At 36.1% G+C, this 14,442-nt stretch overlaps 1 protein-coding gene across 6 annotated transcripts in view; it reads left to right on the forward strand.

Moving 5' to 3' along the window:
- LOC135200329 (neurotrimin-like) overlaps positions 1-14,442 on the forward strand; it is a 482,527-nt gene that overhangs the window by 47,682 nt on the left and 420,403 nt on the right. The gene's annotated exons all lie outside the window — the stretch shown is intronic.

Consider the following 14,442-nt stretch of genomic DNA (forward strand, 5'->3'; position numbering starts at 1 on the left):
TTTACAAGATTAATAGTGCTGAAGCAGCAGTCATTTTTAACAAGTTAAGCAACATTGGGGCTGGTCAGTCGTTGGATGGGTGACCGCTCTCCTCGGCGTTGATTCCTTGGGAAAGGATCTTTACCATAATTTCCTCAGTCTACTCAGCTGTAAATGAGTACCTATCCCTGATGGGGTAGGGTCCAGCTATGGGTTAAATAGCAAAAACTCAGCAACGACGTAAAATGGAAACCTCTTGGCAACAGAGAGCTTCGTCCGGCAACCAGGTATTCAACCCAATTGAAGGGGAAGACGGTCAGGTACTTGGAGGTCGTCATCCAGCAACTGATCACCACAACGACAGCCTGAGATTGGAGCTACAGAAGCAAAAAGGAAGAAATGGACAAGAGAAGAAAATAAGGAAATATGGAGATGCTACATCAGAAGTAACCCGACGGAGAGAGGATATAGAAGAAGATTGGTCAACATCTGGAATGAGAGGAATAACACCCCCCAAACAGAGCAGAGGCTGGAAGACCAAGTAAGGAACATAAAGAAAAAGAACTGGCTCTCCCCCACGAAAGAGAAGAACTGAAGGGAATGTCACGCGACAACGAATTACACAAAGACGAACTGAGAGACGATGTCACAGAAGAGACAGGAGGATGAGGTATCAAAACAACGACACACGAAGAAACACCGACGAAGTAACAGAGAGGACGGAATGGGTAGTAAAAAGATTAGACAATGGATGGAGCCAGATACAGAGAGAAGACAAAGATCCCCTCCATGAAAGCCTACAACACAAGAAATTAAGGGAGAAAACAAGTGAGGTCGATGAAATAATGGGCATAATACACACCACCAGTATATCAGAAACAAATAACTTGACATATGCAGGAGCAAGATTAGTAGCAGAACTGATGGGGATTCGAACACCAACACCACCAGCACAACCAACCCAACAGAAACCAAAAACAGCAACCTCCTTGGAAAAGGCGCCTGGAAAAGCAAATCACGGTGATGAGATCTGACTTGAGTAAAAACTGAAAGAGATGGCAGAAAAAACGGCTAAGAAGCAAGAAAACAAGGGAGGAACTCAACGAGAAATACAAAGTACAAGAGAGGGACCTAAACAACACAATAGAAGATGTAAAACAGAGGCTTAAGGCCAAAGCACATAAGATCCAACGGTACATGAACAGGAATAAGGGATACCAACAGAACAAACTATTCGGAACCAACCAGAAAAGACTATACAGCCAACTAAGAGGGGAAGACACCACCAGAAATTCCTGAAGCCGAACCAAGTAAGAGACTCTGGGAAAACATATGGAGCAATCCGGTATCACACAACAAACATGCAACATGGCTCCAGGAAGTCAAGGAAGAAGAAACAGGGAGAATAAACAAAAGATTCACAGACATCACGACAGACACAGTCAGACACCAACTAAAGAAAATGCCAAACTGGAAAGCCCCACCAGGTCCCGATGAAGTCCATGGATATGGCTCAAAAACTTCAAGGCCTACACCCACGAACAGCAGAACAACTCAGCATGTATCCAATCAAATCACCAAGCACCCAAAATGGATGACCACAGGAAAAGACTCCTTAGTACAAAAAGACAAGAGTAAGGGAAATTAGCCAGTAACTACAGGCCTATCACCTGCCTACCAATAATGTGGAAGTTACTAACAGGTATCATCAGTGAAAGGCTATACAACTACTAGAGGAGACAAACACCATCCCCCACCAACAGAAAGGCTGCAGAAGGAATGTAGGGGCACAAAAGACCAGCCCCTGATAGACAAAATGGTAATGAAGAAGAGTAGGAGAAGGAAACCAACCTAAGCATGGCATTGGATAGACCTATAAGAAAGCCTCGACATGGCCATCACACTTGGCTAATAGAATGCCTGAAAATATATGGGGCAGAGGAAAACAAACCATCAGCTTCCCTCGCAAATACAATGCGCAACTGGAATACAATACTTACAAGCTCTGGAATAAGACTAGCAGAGGTTTAATATCAGGAGAGGGATCTTCCAGGCGGCGATTCACTGTCCCCACTACTCTTCGTAGTAGCCATGATTCCCATGACAAAAGTACAAATACAGAAGATGGATGCCGGGTACCAACTCAAGAAAAGGCAACAGAATCAACCATCTGATGTTCATGGACGACATCAAGCTGTATGGTAAGAGCATCAAGGAAATAGATACCCTAATCCAGACTGTAAGGATTGTATCTGGGGACATCAGGATGGAGTTTGGAATAGAAAAAATGCGCCTTTAGTCAACTACAAAAAGGCAAGGTAACGAGAACTGAAGGGATAAAGCTACCAGATGGGAGCAACATCAACACAGAGATAGACAGGATACAAATACCTGGGAATAATGGAAGGAGGATATAAAACACCAAGAGATGAAGGACACGATCAGGAAAGAATATATGCAGAGACTCAAGGTGATACTCAAGTCAAAACTCAACGCCGGAAATATGATAAAAGCCATAAACACATGGGCAGTGCCAGTAATCAGATACAGCGCAGGAATAGTGGAATGACGAATGGCAGAACTCCGCAGCATAGATCAGAAAACCAGGAAACATATGACAATACACAAAGCACTACACCAAGAGCAAATACGGACAGACTATACTAATCACGAAAGGAAGGAGGGAGAGGACTACTAAGTATAGAGGACTGCGTCAACATCGAGAACAGAGCACTGGGGCAATATCTGAAAACCAGTGAAGACGAGTGGCTAAAGAGTGCATGGGAAGAAGGGACTAATAAAAGTAGATGAAGACCCAGAAAATATACAGAGACAGGAGAAAGACAGACAGAACAGAGGACTGGCACAACAACCAATGCACGACAATACATGAGACAGACTAAAGAACTAGCCAGCGAATGACAATTGGCAATGGCTACAGAGGGGAGAGCTAAAGAAGGAAACTGAATGAATGATAACAGCGGCACAAGATCAGGCCCTAAGAACCAGATATGTTCAAAGAACGATAGACGGAAATAACATCTCTCCCATATGTAGGAAGTGCAATACGAAAAATGAAACCATAAACCACATAGCAAGTGAATGTCCGGCACTTGCACAGAACCAGTACAAAAAGAGGCATGATTCAGTGGCAAAAGCCCTCCACTGGAGCCTGTGCAAGAAACATCAGCTACCTTGCAGTAATAAGTGGTGCGAGCACCAACCTGAAGGAGTGATAGAAAACGATCAGGCAAAGATCCTCCGGGACTATGGTATCAGAACGGATAGGGTGACACGGGCAAACAGACCAGACGTGACGTTTGATTGACAAAGTCAAGCAAGAAGAAAAGTATCACTCATTGATATCGAATACCATGGGACACCAGAGTTGAAGAGAAAGAGGGGAAAAATGGATGTAGTATCAAGATCTGAAAATGGAAATAAGAATGATATGGGATATGCCAGTGAAATCGTACCCATAATCATAGGAGCACTAGGCACGATCCCAAGATCCCTGAAAAGGAATCTAGAAAAACTAGAGGCTGAAGTAGCTCCAGGACTCATGCAGAAGAGTGTGATCCTAGAAACGGCACACATAGTAAGAAAAGTGATGGACTCCCAAGGAGGCAGGATGCAACCCGGAACCCCACACTATAAATACCACCCAGTCGAATTGGAGGACTGTGATTGAGCAAAAAAAAAATTAAAAAAAAAATAAAAAAAAAAAAAAAAAAAAAAAAAAAAAAAAAAAAAAAAAAAAATAAAAAAAAAAAAAAAAAATAATAATAATAATAATCTCTACATAAAAAAGCGATTTGCGCACGTACATTTTTCCATGAATAATAATAATAATAATAATAATAATAATAATAATAATAATAATAACAACCTCTACATAAAAAAACCGCGATTTGCATACGTACATTTTTCCTTGTATAACAATGACTGATTGCGATAAATGAAGCAGGTTTACATTGGCAATCCTCTCTCGACTTCCTCTTCTATTAGCAACTGTCATTTATAACTATGAGTACGTTAATAATAACAATCGACCTCATAATAACCTCATGTAACAAAATTAACGCAATGCAACCACAGGCATAATACAAATTCCACATTCGCACATTTAAAACACGATGAATGCATTGATAAAAAGAAAATATTTCTAATTTCTTGTGCTTTACTTAATTTTGAAAACAATCTATTAGCAAGGAGACCCGTTTCATTTTTTTAATTCTTGGAAGAATTATCTTTTCTACATTTCTGTGCAAATTCTAAAACAGGAAATGGGTAGGTTAAAACACGAAAAAACTAAATTCTAAAACAAGATATGGGTAGGTTAAAACAGAAAAAACTAAATTCTAAAACGGAAATGGGTAGGTTAAAACACGAAAAAACTAAATTCTAAAACAGGAAATGGGTAGGTTAAAACACGAAAAAACTAAATTCTAAAACAGGAAATGGGTAGGTTAAAACACGAAAAAACTAAATTCTAAAACAAGATATGGGTAGGCTAAAACAAGAAAAAGTTCTAAAATAAGAAATGGGAAGGTTAAAACAAGATATGGGTGGGCTAAAACAAGAAAAAGCTAAATTCTAAAACAAGATGTAGGCAGGCTAAAACAAGAAAAAGCTAAATTCTAAAACAAGATGTAGGCAGGCTAAAACAAGAAAAAGCCAAATTCTAAAACAAGATGTAGGTAGGCTGAGACAAGAAAAAGCTAAATTCTAAAACAAGAAATGGGTAGGCTAAAACAAGAAAAAGCTAAACTCCAAAACAAGATATGGGTTGTTTAAATCAAGAAATGAGTAAGTTGAAACAAGATGTGTGTAAGGTAAGGAAAAAAAAAAAAAAATAAGATCGACCTTATAAGGAAACGGGGGACTTCTCTAAATAAAGGGAGCATAAAATACCCGCCATTTCTAAACTTAAATTTGGAATCAATCTATAAGAAAGGATACATAACAGAAATGAGAAACTGCAAACATATGTAATCTCATTAAAACGACATTCTTTCTCTCTCTTTCTCTCTCTCTCTCCCTCGCGCTCTCTCACCATCTATCTAATCGGTGCCTCCCTTTTCTCCCTTCCTTCCCCCGGTAGATTCTCGCCATACATAATTTTCCGGGACTTTGTCAAGAGGTTCCGCACAAGGCCAGCAGGGAAGGGGGGGTTGGAGGTAGGTGAGAGGGGGCCGGGGGGGTAGGAGGAAGGGAGTCTGGGGAAAGGGAGGAGACAGGAGACCGCATAACAAAGACACGTCAACCCCTGAGCATCCCTGCCCTTGCACGCTCTGTAAAAATGAAAAAGAGAAAATAATGACTGGGAATCACATTCGGCCATATGTGCATTATTATTCATATATATCTATATATATATATTATATTAATATATATATATTATATATATAACACACACACACACACACACACACACACACACACACACACACACACATATATAAATATATATATATATATTATATATATAATATAATATATATTAATATATATATAATATATATAGAAGCAAACTATATAAATTATATATATTATTATATAATATATATATTATTAAGAATTTTTGTCAAATACTCCCCGACATTATCTATATTAACAAACATCAATTCTCAAAAAATTGCGTTTAAAATACAAAATTCGCTCAAGCAACGCATAAATACCGAAGGGGAATTTATAAGTTGAAAAGCGATCCGTCGTCACCAGATGGACTTGAACCACCGGATGGTTAAGTAATGACGACTTATAACTTATAAATTCCCCTTCTGTGTTTTTTTCCAGGCAGAGGGAATTTCATACTGAAAGGCATTTGTAGCTTTATTTACTGTATAAATAAATATACACATATATATATATAAATGCAATAGCCACGAAGGAAAGTGAGACAATGGAGTACCGCTGCAAGGCCTTTCGACTCTCGTCCTTTACTAAGTCTGCTTAATGATGGACGAGAGTCGAAAAGGCCCTAAAGAAGTGCTTCATCGTTTCACTTTTCCTTCGCGGTTTTGGCCCTTTATCTATATATATATATATATTATATATTATATATATCTATATATATATATATATATATATATAGTATATTTATATCTATATATAATACGTTCCAAATTTCCGTGATTCTTCATATAATATATATATATATTATATATATTTATATATTTAATAAGTACATAATTATACACACACACACACATATATATATATGTATATATATATATATATATATATATATATATATATACTATATAAATATAAATATCCACACACACACACACACACACATTACCCAGCCTTCTTACTACGCCAGTCGACTAAATTGTGGATAATACCAACTGCAGTTACGAGCAAAGAAAAATGGATTCGGTCTATCATTATATACTAATCTAGAACTAAATAAAAAAAAAATGGAAAAAGTGCACAAGCACAGAGAAATAAGCGCATTCACATCATACATGCCTACACACGCTCCTACTATTGAAAAAATAAAAAGCCACGAATATCTATCAGCTCTAAAAAATAAACGATTGCCCTCAAGAAAAACGATATAACATTAACACGCAAAGTAAACTGTTGCATTTAATTTCCGCTGAGCGCTATGTTTCCCCCCGTCGGAGTCGGCAAAAGGTCAGACTAGCCTCTGTGCCTCTTGCTTCACCCACAAACCCCCTTATATGAATGTGTACATACATACACACACAACACACACACACACACACACACACACACACACACACATATATATATATATCATATATATATATATATATATATATATATATATAAATATATATATATAAAACTGCTGAGTGGTCGAGATAGTTTTTTTTTTTTTTTTTGTTTTTTTTTTGCTGTGTTGTGATTGTTTTTATTTTATTTACTTTTTAGTTTCTTTCCTTCCCTCCTTTTCTCTCCTTGCTTTGTTTTTATTTTATTTGTATTTGCTTTTTAGTTTCTTTCCTTCCACATCTCTCTCTGCCTTACCAACTACTCTTTCTTTCAATTTCCCAATTTGTTAGTGTAGTTCTCTCTCATCTCTCTCTCTCTCTCTCGTCTCTCTCTCATACAATATATCAGATATATATATATATATATATATATATATATATATATATATATATATATGGTTTTGTATGAGAGAGAGAGAGAGAGAGAGGAGAGCGAGAGAGAGAGAGAGAGAGAGAGAGAGAGAGAGAGATTACACTCTAAAATTGGAATAGAAAGAGTAGTGTAAGACAGGGATGGAACGGGTGAAGGAGAGAAACTAAAATACGAATAAAAATAAAAACAAAGCAAGGAGAAAAAAGGGTGAAGGAAAGAAACTAAAAAGCAAATAAAATAAAAACAATCACAACACAGCAAAGAACAGTATCTCGACCACTCAGCAGTCTACCTAGAGGTTAGATTTCTGCTGGCATATAACTTAAGGCAGTCTATGATGCCTTAGAAAATACTCCTGTCGCTCCACTCTTTTCGATTTATCAAAAAAGTAAATAATCATTTGGATAACAGCTACTATAGTAGATTCACATCAACCGTGCATCTGATGCCTAGGCCAGTCCCTTACGACGCTCCTGATTGGCTGTTGATGAGCCAATCACAGGACTGGAAACTCTCAGTCTCTCGCGAGAGTTCACATAGGTAGGATGTATGTTCCACCTCTCCTGAGGGATACGTCTTTCAAAAAGTGTCCCTCAGGGAAGGTGGAACTTACTTCCTGCCTATGTGGACTCTTGAGAAAGACTTAAGAGTTTCCAGCCCTGTGACTGGCTTATTAACAGCCAATCAGGAGCGTCGTAAGGGACTGGCCTAGGCATCAGATGCACGGCCGATGTGAATCTACTATAGTCACTGAAACTTTGTTTTATTTCCAATTACTCTAATTATACGCAGTTACTCTACATTAAATCATTTATTTTCTACACTATGGCCAAGGTTATGTCATGAAAAAGCCCATATGTCAAAAGCTGCAGAATAAGTAGTTTTGATACACATTCTACAACAGATAAGATAAGAAGACTCGAAGATCATTAGAAGATAAGAAGATTAAATATAACTGTTATATTTCTGCATACATCGTTGGATAACGTGAGACGTGGCTAATTTTTACACGATAAAGTATTGCAATTCCAAAACACCAACAAATTTTGAAAGCGACAAAAAGACAAATACAACGGAAAACTACAATAATTACAAAGAAAAAAGTAAAACTAGAAAACTAGCATAAGAAAAGACTTTGACCTCGCCCTCTCTATCTAAACCCAGCCTTTATAAAACTATTCAACAACATTTGAATTATGAAGACGAACCTCAGAGACAACAAAATAAAACATATGTTCCGAAGTCTCTTCGGCCCAATCGAGTTTTCTGTACTGCGTACAATGCTGTATGAAACCCTCAGCCACGGCCTATGAAACTCTCAGTCGTCACCCATGACTTTAAGCTACGGCCAGGTGGTGGCCTGTGTTAGCACCTACAGCGGTGCCGGACGCACGTTCATGGCTAAATTTAACCTTAAATAAAAAAAAAAAAAAATGATGAGGCTAGAGGACTGCAATAGGGTATGATTGATGATTGGAGGGTGCATGATCAACATACCCATTTGCAGCCCTCTAGCCTCAGCAGTTTTTAAGATCAGAGGGCGGAGAGAAAAAGGACGGACAGATAGACAGTTGTCTCAACAGTTTTCCTTTACAGAAAACTATAAAAGGACTTGGAGAGGAAACTGATTATTGCCATTTCCAATATTTTCACAGAAATAATAAAGGCCAGCTATCTTTCTCTCGCGTTCCTTCTTTCCCCTCACCATATCCACACTAATTTCACTATACTTGGCTGTTATCCTGCATACTCTGGCTCCATATGCAGCAGTCCTCTGGTCCATCATTCGAGATTGGCTGCCTGCCACCCACACTTCAATGATCCCTTCACCGTAAGAGACCTAATGTCGGGATGGCTGTTCCCGCATGTGCTGACTTAAACTCAGGTCAGTGTAGAAGTATTTCACAGACCTGCAGTATCCCTTCCTTCCACGTTGGCGATTTTCGCTGATCTTGGGGGAACTCGCTTCTATTGGAGTTGTTTTCACTGACCGACGTCCTGTTCGGTGCATCCTGAAAGCAGGGAAAGTGAGTGTTCCTTCTTGTTCCTTCTGAAAGTCCCCGCATCTTGTGACTGGCAGTTAAAGAGGGACAGGAAATTAATTCTGAAGATTTCTCAAATGACGTAACCTTGGCACCCTACTGGGAGTCGATTTGCAGGTAGGTACAAGTAGGATCACTTGCAAACATCACTTTGTCCTTTTAACGATACTTAGTGGCAAGGATCAAAATGGTAGCATCTAGTAGGAGGTGATAATGAAGGTGATATTGAAATGGAGGTTAATGTCAGTGGGATGTGTGTCCTATTCTGTACAAATGGCTCACGAGAGTCAACTGCCAGATACCTGAGAGAGCTAATATAGAAAAATTAAAATACAACATCGGCCCAAAACATAACTGACGAAAAAAATCATCAGTGGATTAAACATATATCAAATTAGGACGAAAATGGAATAAAATGATCAAAAGTAACAGTTTAGAATTTATAATGTCTGGTATCTCTATCTGGGTATGAAACTAAAAAGAAAAAGATAATAGGATGGCACTCTTGTCAAAATTTTCTATTCTTTTTCGTGTCAGTTTAATCCTAGTTGGGCTGGCTGTTATTAATGAGTCTTTTCTAACATCTCATCTCATAATTTGTTTTGTCAAATGTTTTAGAGCCAGACACCCTTCGTGACTCCACCCCTACCTACTCATCAAGGCTTGAGTACTCGCCACAATATATATTATATATATATATATATATATATATATATATATATATCTATATATATATGTATATAGTGTGTTAGTTTGGCGTGGTTAAATTTTGAAAACTTGGGTTCACTGTTTTTAAATAAACGTACCGCAATGTTGCTCTTAATCTACAATGCTCTAAGAACCTTTTGCTCTAATTACAAAACATCTTCATTTCATAATTTAACGAATACAGCACAAACATTTGAATATTCTAACTTCATCTTAGAAAATATTTTACAAACGATACATCCTTTATGAACCACATATCGTAAATGACCATAATGAATTTGAATTTATATTCCACGAGTGAAAATATTAAAACATATGAAGACCACTTTTAGCTGATACTTTACCAACATCTGACGACGTCCCATAACTGAGATTACACAACTGGCTACATTGAGTCAAAGGCAATTTCATCGTTTCTTTCGCTCTGCCACAAGGTCATTTCTCACCGTCCCTTGTCCCTTTTGCAGGAATTATTTCGGTCGGTGTTTTTGTCGATCTCATGTCCCATCTTTAAGCTCCCTTTCCCCACAATTACTTTCTGAAAATCAGTAATTCTGTGAGTGCAGTTTCAATTATTGTCTCTATCCCTATTAGGCATTATTTAATATATATATATATATATATATATATATATATATATATAATTATATATATGTGTGTGTGTGTGTGTGTGTGTTAGTGTGTGCATATATATATAAGTAGTATATAATATATATATAATATAATAATAATATATAATATAATATATATAATTATATATACAACAATATTATATATATATAGATAGATAGAATATATATTTTATATATTTACATATATATCTAATATATATAATATGTATTATATTAATTTATAATACATACCATATATATATAAATAATATATATATATATATATATATATATATGTAATAATATTTAATTATATATACGATTACATATATATTATAATATAATATATATCTAATATTATATATAGATGAATATATATTATATATATATATATATATATAATATTTATATATATATATATATATATTACACACACACACACGGTATATTCTTTTTTTGCCATTCTAATGCTTCTTGCTTTCTCTTAGCTTGAGTTACACAAAGTCATTTGGTTGCCCGTTGAATTAGCCTACGCAATAAAAAAAAATTAAGTAAAAAATGCGCTTAAGTTTCTTCGGCGCAATCGAGTTTTCTGTACAGCGTATGATCAAGGCCACCGAAAATATATCATATTTCCGTTGTATCGGTACAATGCTGTATAAGCCTCGTCCCATGAAACTTTAACCACGGCCCGGTGGTGGTCTGTATTGTTCAAACGCACGATAATGGCTAACTTTAACCTTAAATCAAACAAAAACTACTGAGGCTAGAGGGCTGCAATCTGGTATGTTTGATGGTTGGGGGGGTGGATGATCAACGAGCCAATTAGCAGCCGTATAGTGTAAGTTTTTAAGATCTGCGGGTGGACAAAAAAAAAAGTGCGGACGGACAGACACAGCGGGAACAATCATTTTCTTTTCAGAAAACTAAAAAACCTACGATAGGACGGGAGACATGAATGTTGGGTTGGAGGTGAGATACGTGAAGGATTAATCTTCAAGTTGCCAGGTAACTTTTTAGATCACCTTAACCCTAACTTCAACTTGAAACGTTTCGAATAGTTTCCCTATCAAACCCTAATGAGTATATTTATGTATGAACATAAAGGAGCTAAGGGGTATTTGAACTAAGGAGGAATACTATAAGGCATCTACAATCCACACTTATAATGAGGATTTAATAAGGAGGTAGCGAACATTTATAAGACTAAAGAGCTACTAACTGCGCATCCCAGGTAACCTGGTTTATCCAAAGGGAACCCGCCCACGTCCTTCCCGTAGAAGCAGGGTTCTCTTTCTAGCCTATGTACCTTTGACCAATATTAAATGTAGAATTTATCTCTCATATTCTTAAACGCATGTCGTTCTGTGTTACGTTTTCTAATAACTTTCATGATTTTGAATGATATGATTTGTTGCAGATGTCAAACACGGCCATAAGTTAACCATGTTCAACCTAAATCTCACACAGATGCTATCCTGTCCTAACAGTCGAGGATTGCTGCTCAACTAACTTCCTCAAATGACATCCCAGTGCCACGACTGACACTGTTTGGGTTTAGAGTTCCTTATTCCTGACTAACTGTATAATTTCTTTAGCTAGTGTCTCAGAGACTGCGGTACGGCCAAGAACACTCCTTGCGCTAATTTTTCAATTCGCAATACTTCGGCTATTCAGCCTTTACTTGTGCATAATGAATCACAGGAATTGAAAAAAAAAAACTTGGAGGAGGAGGAGGAGGAGGATAGAATACCTTGGCTGGGAATGAAATTGTCAAATTGACAGAAAAGTGAGTTTACACCCATCACAAACTGAAGATCCATGATGAGCGGACGGAGATGTCTAAAAAATAGGAATTGTTCAATGGATGGGTCAATTGCACGCAGCAATCGACTTGGTTTGATTAGGCCCAAAACTATATATATATAATATATATATATATATATATTATATATATTCTATATAATATATCGTAGTTACTATGAGTTTCTTCGTAAGATATCAATTAAGAATACAATCAATTAAGCGAACACTGTATACTCGTACGGAACAGAATCGAGGCGTATCCGTCAGACCTTGCATCCCAAAATAATACTTCTTTTTTCCCGACGAAGGTGTAATGATACACACACACACACACACACACATACATACATATACATATACATATATATATATATATATAATATATATATATATTATATATATATATATATATATATATATATATATATATATATATATATATATATATGTATAATGTATGTATGCGTGTGTGTGTGTATGTATACACACGCCCAAACGAAGAAATATGTCTCGATGGTATTAAGAGGCTACGAGCCGTGAAATGAAGCATACCTATTTTTCTCTCCAGACTATTCGGAGATATTTGCATGTCACCGAGAGAGAGAGAGAGAGAGAGAGAGAGAGAGAGAGAGAGAGATGAGCGGGGAAGGGAACAAATCGGGTATTATATTTTCGACTAGGCAATGAAAGACACGTCCTTCGTTGCGGAAAATCGAATTCGTACGAAATATGTGGCCGGCTGAACTCCAACTGATATTAATATTGGTGGGAGGCAGAAACAATTTTCGGGCTTTCTTCGTAACTGCCTCGAGAATGGCGGGTGGGTGTTTTCCTTGCTAGCGAAAAACACGCTTAAATGAATCGTCATTATAGTTATTAATCTTATGAAGCAACACTTTTAAGGAGACGAAAAAAAAAAATCGCGTACAGCAACTTCTTATGCAATTGACTGCTCATATGGAAAACAAAGAAAGGGATCATGTTAAAGACTTACAAATGGAGATATTTATATAATTAAAACAGAAGATACTAAAATTAAAGTAATAATTAAATACGAAAATAAAAATGTTCAGAAATTCAGAAATAAAGTAATAATTCGCTTAAAACAACAACTTTCAAATATTTCGAATTAGAGAAATAATTCTTTTGAAAAATTTTTTTTCCCAAGATTCAGAAATAAGAAATATTTCATTTGAAAAATAAAAATCCGAAATTAAGAAATAGAGAAATATTTCATATAATTTTTTACTTCAGAAATTCAGAAATAAAGAAATATTTCATTTGAAAAAACAATTTTCAGAAATTCAGAAATAGAGAAATATTTCATGTAAGAAAACAACAATTTTCATAAATTTATAAATAAAGCAATGATTCACATGAAAAAAATAATTTTCAGAAATTCAGAAAGCAACAATTCATATAAAAAAAACAATTTTCAGAATTTCTGAAAAGAACAACACCCAGATTGCCGTCATTTCGTCTAACAAACAAACAACGCGCTCTTGTGCATGGCCGAAGAAAAACTCCCGGATCTGTATCCGGATTCCACTCAAAATCCGGTTAACGTCCCTTCACAAAAATTTTATTGAAATCCACAACGATTATTTTAATTAGATTTCGTCCGGATATACACACAAGGGTGTATCTTCATAACCTCAGCTAAGACAAAAAACAAAGCATAACGACAAATGAAAAACAATGAAAACTAGAAATTGTGACAAAAAACAAAGCATAACGGCAAATGAAAATCCAGGAAAACTAGGAATTATGACCAAAACAAAGCATAACGACAAATGAAAAGCAAGGAAATCTAGCAATTATGATGGAAAACAAAGCATAACGACAAATGATAAACAAATAAATCTAGGAATTATGACAAAAAACAAAGCGTAACAACAAATGAAAAAAAGGAAAACTAGGAATTATGACAAAAAACAAAACATGACGACAAATGAAAAACAAGGAAAATGAGGAATTATGACAAAAACAAAGCATAAAGACAAATGAAAAACAAGGAAATCTAGCAATAATGAGAAAAAACAAAGCATAACGACGAATGAAAAACAAGAAAAACTAAAAATACAACCACAAATGTAACGAAAGGAAAGTTGAAAATCATAAAAGGGCGAAGAATAAAAAATAATAATAGGCCAGGGGTGTTTTTTCCATTGAGTGGG

The sequence above is a fragment of the Macrobrachium nipponense genome, chromosome 26, assembly GCF_015104395.2.
Source record: "Macrobrachium nipponense isolate FS-2020 chromosome 26, ASM1510439v2, whole genome shotgun sequence".
In the NCBI taxonomy this organism is placed as follows: domain Eukaryota; kingdom Metazoa; phylum Arthropoda; class Malacostraca; order Decapoda; family Palaemonidae; genus Macrobrachium; species Macrobrachium nipponense.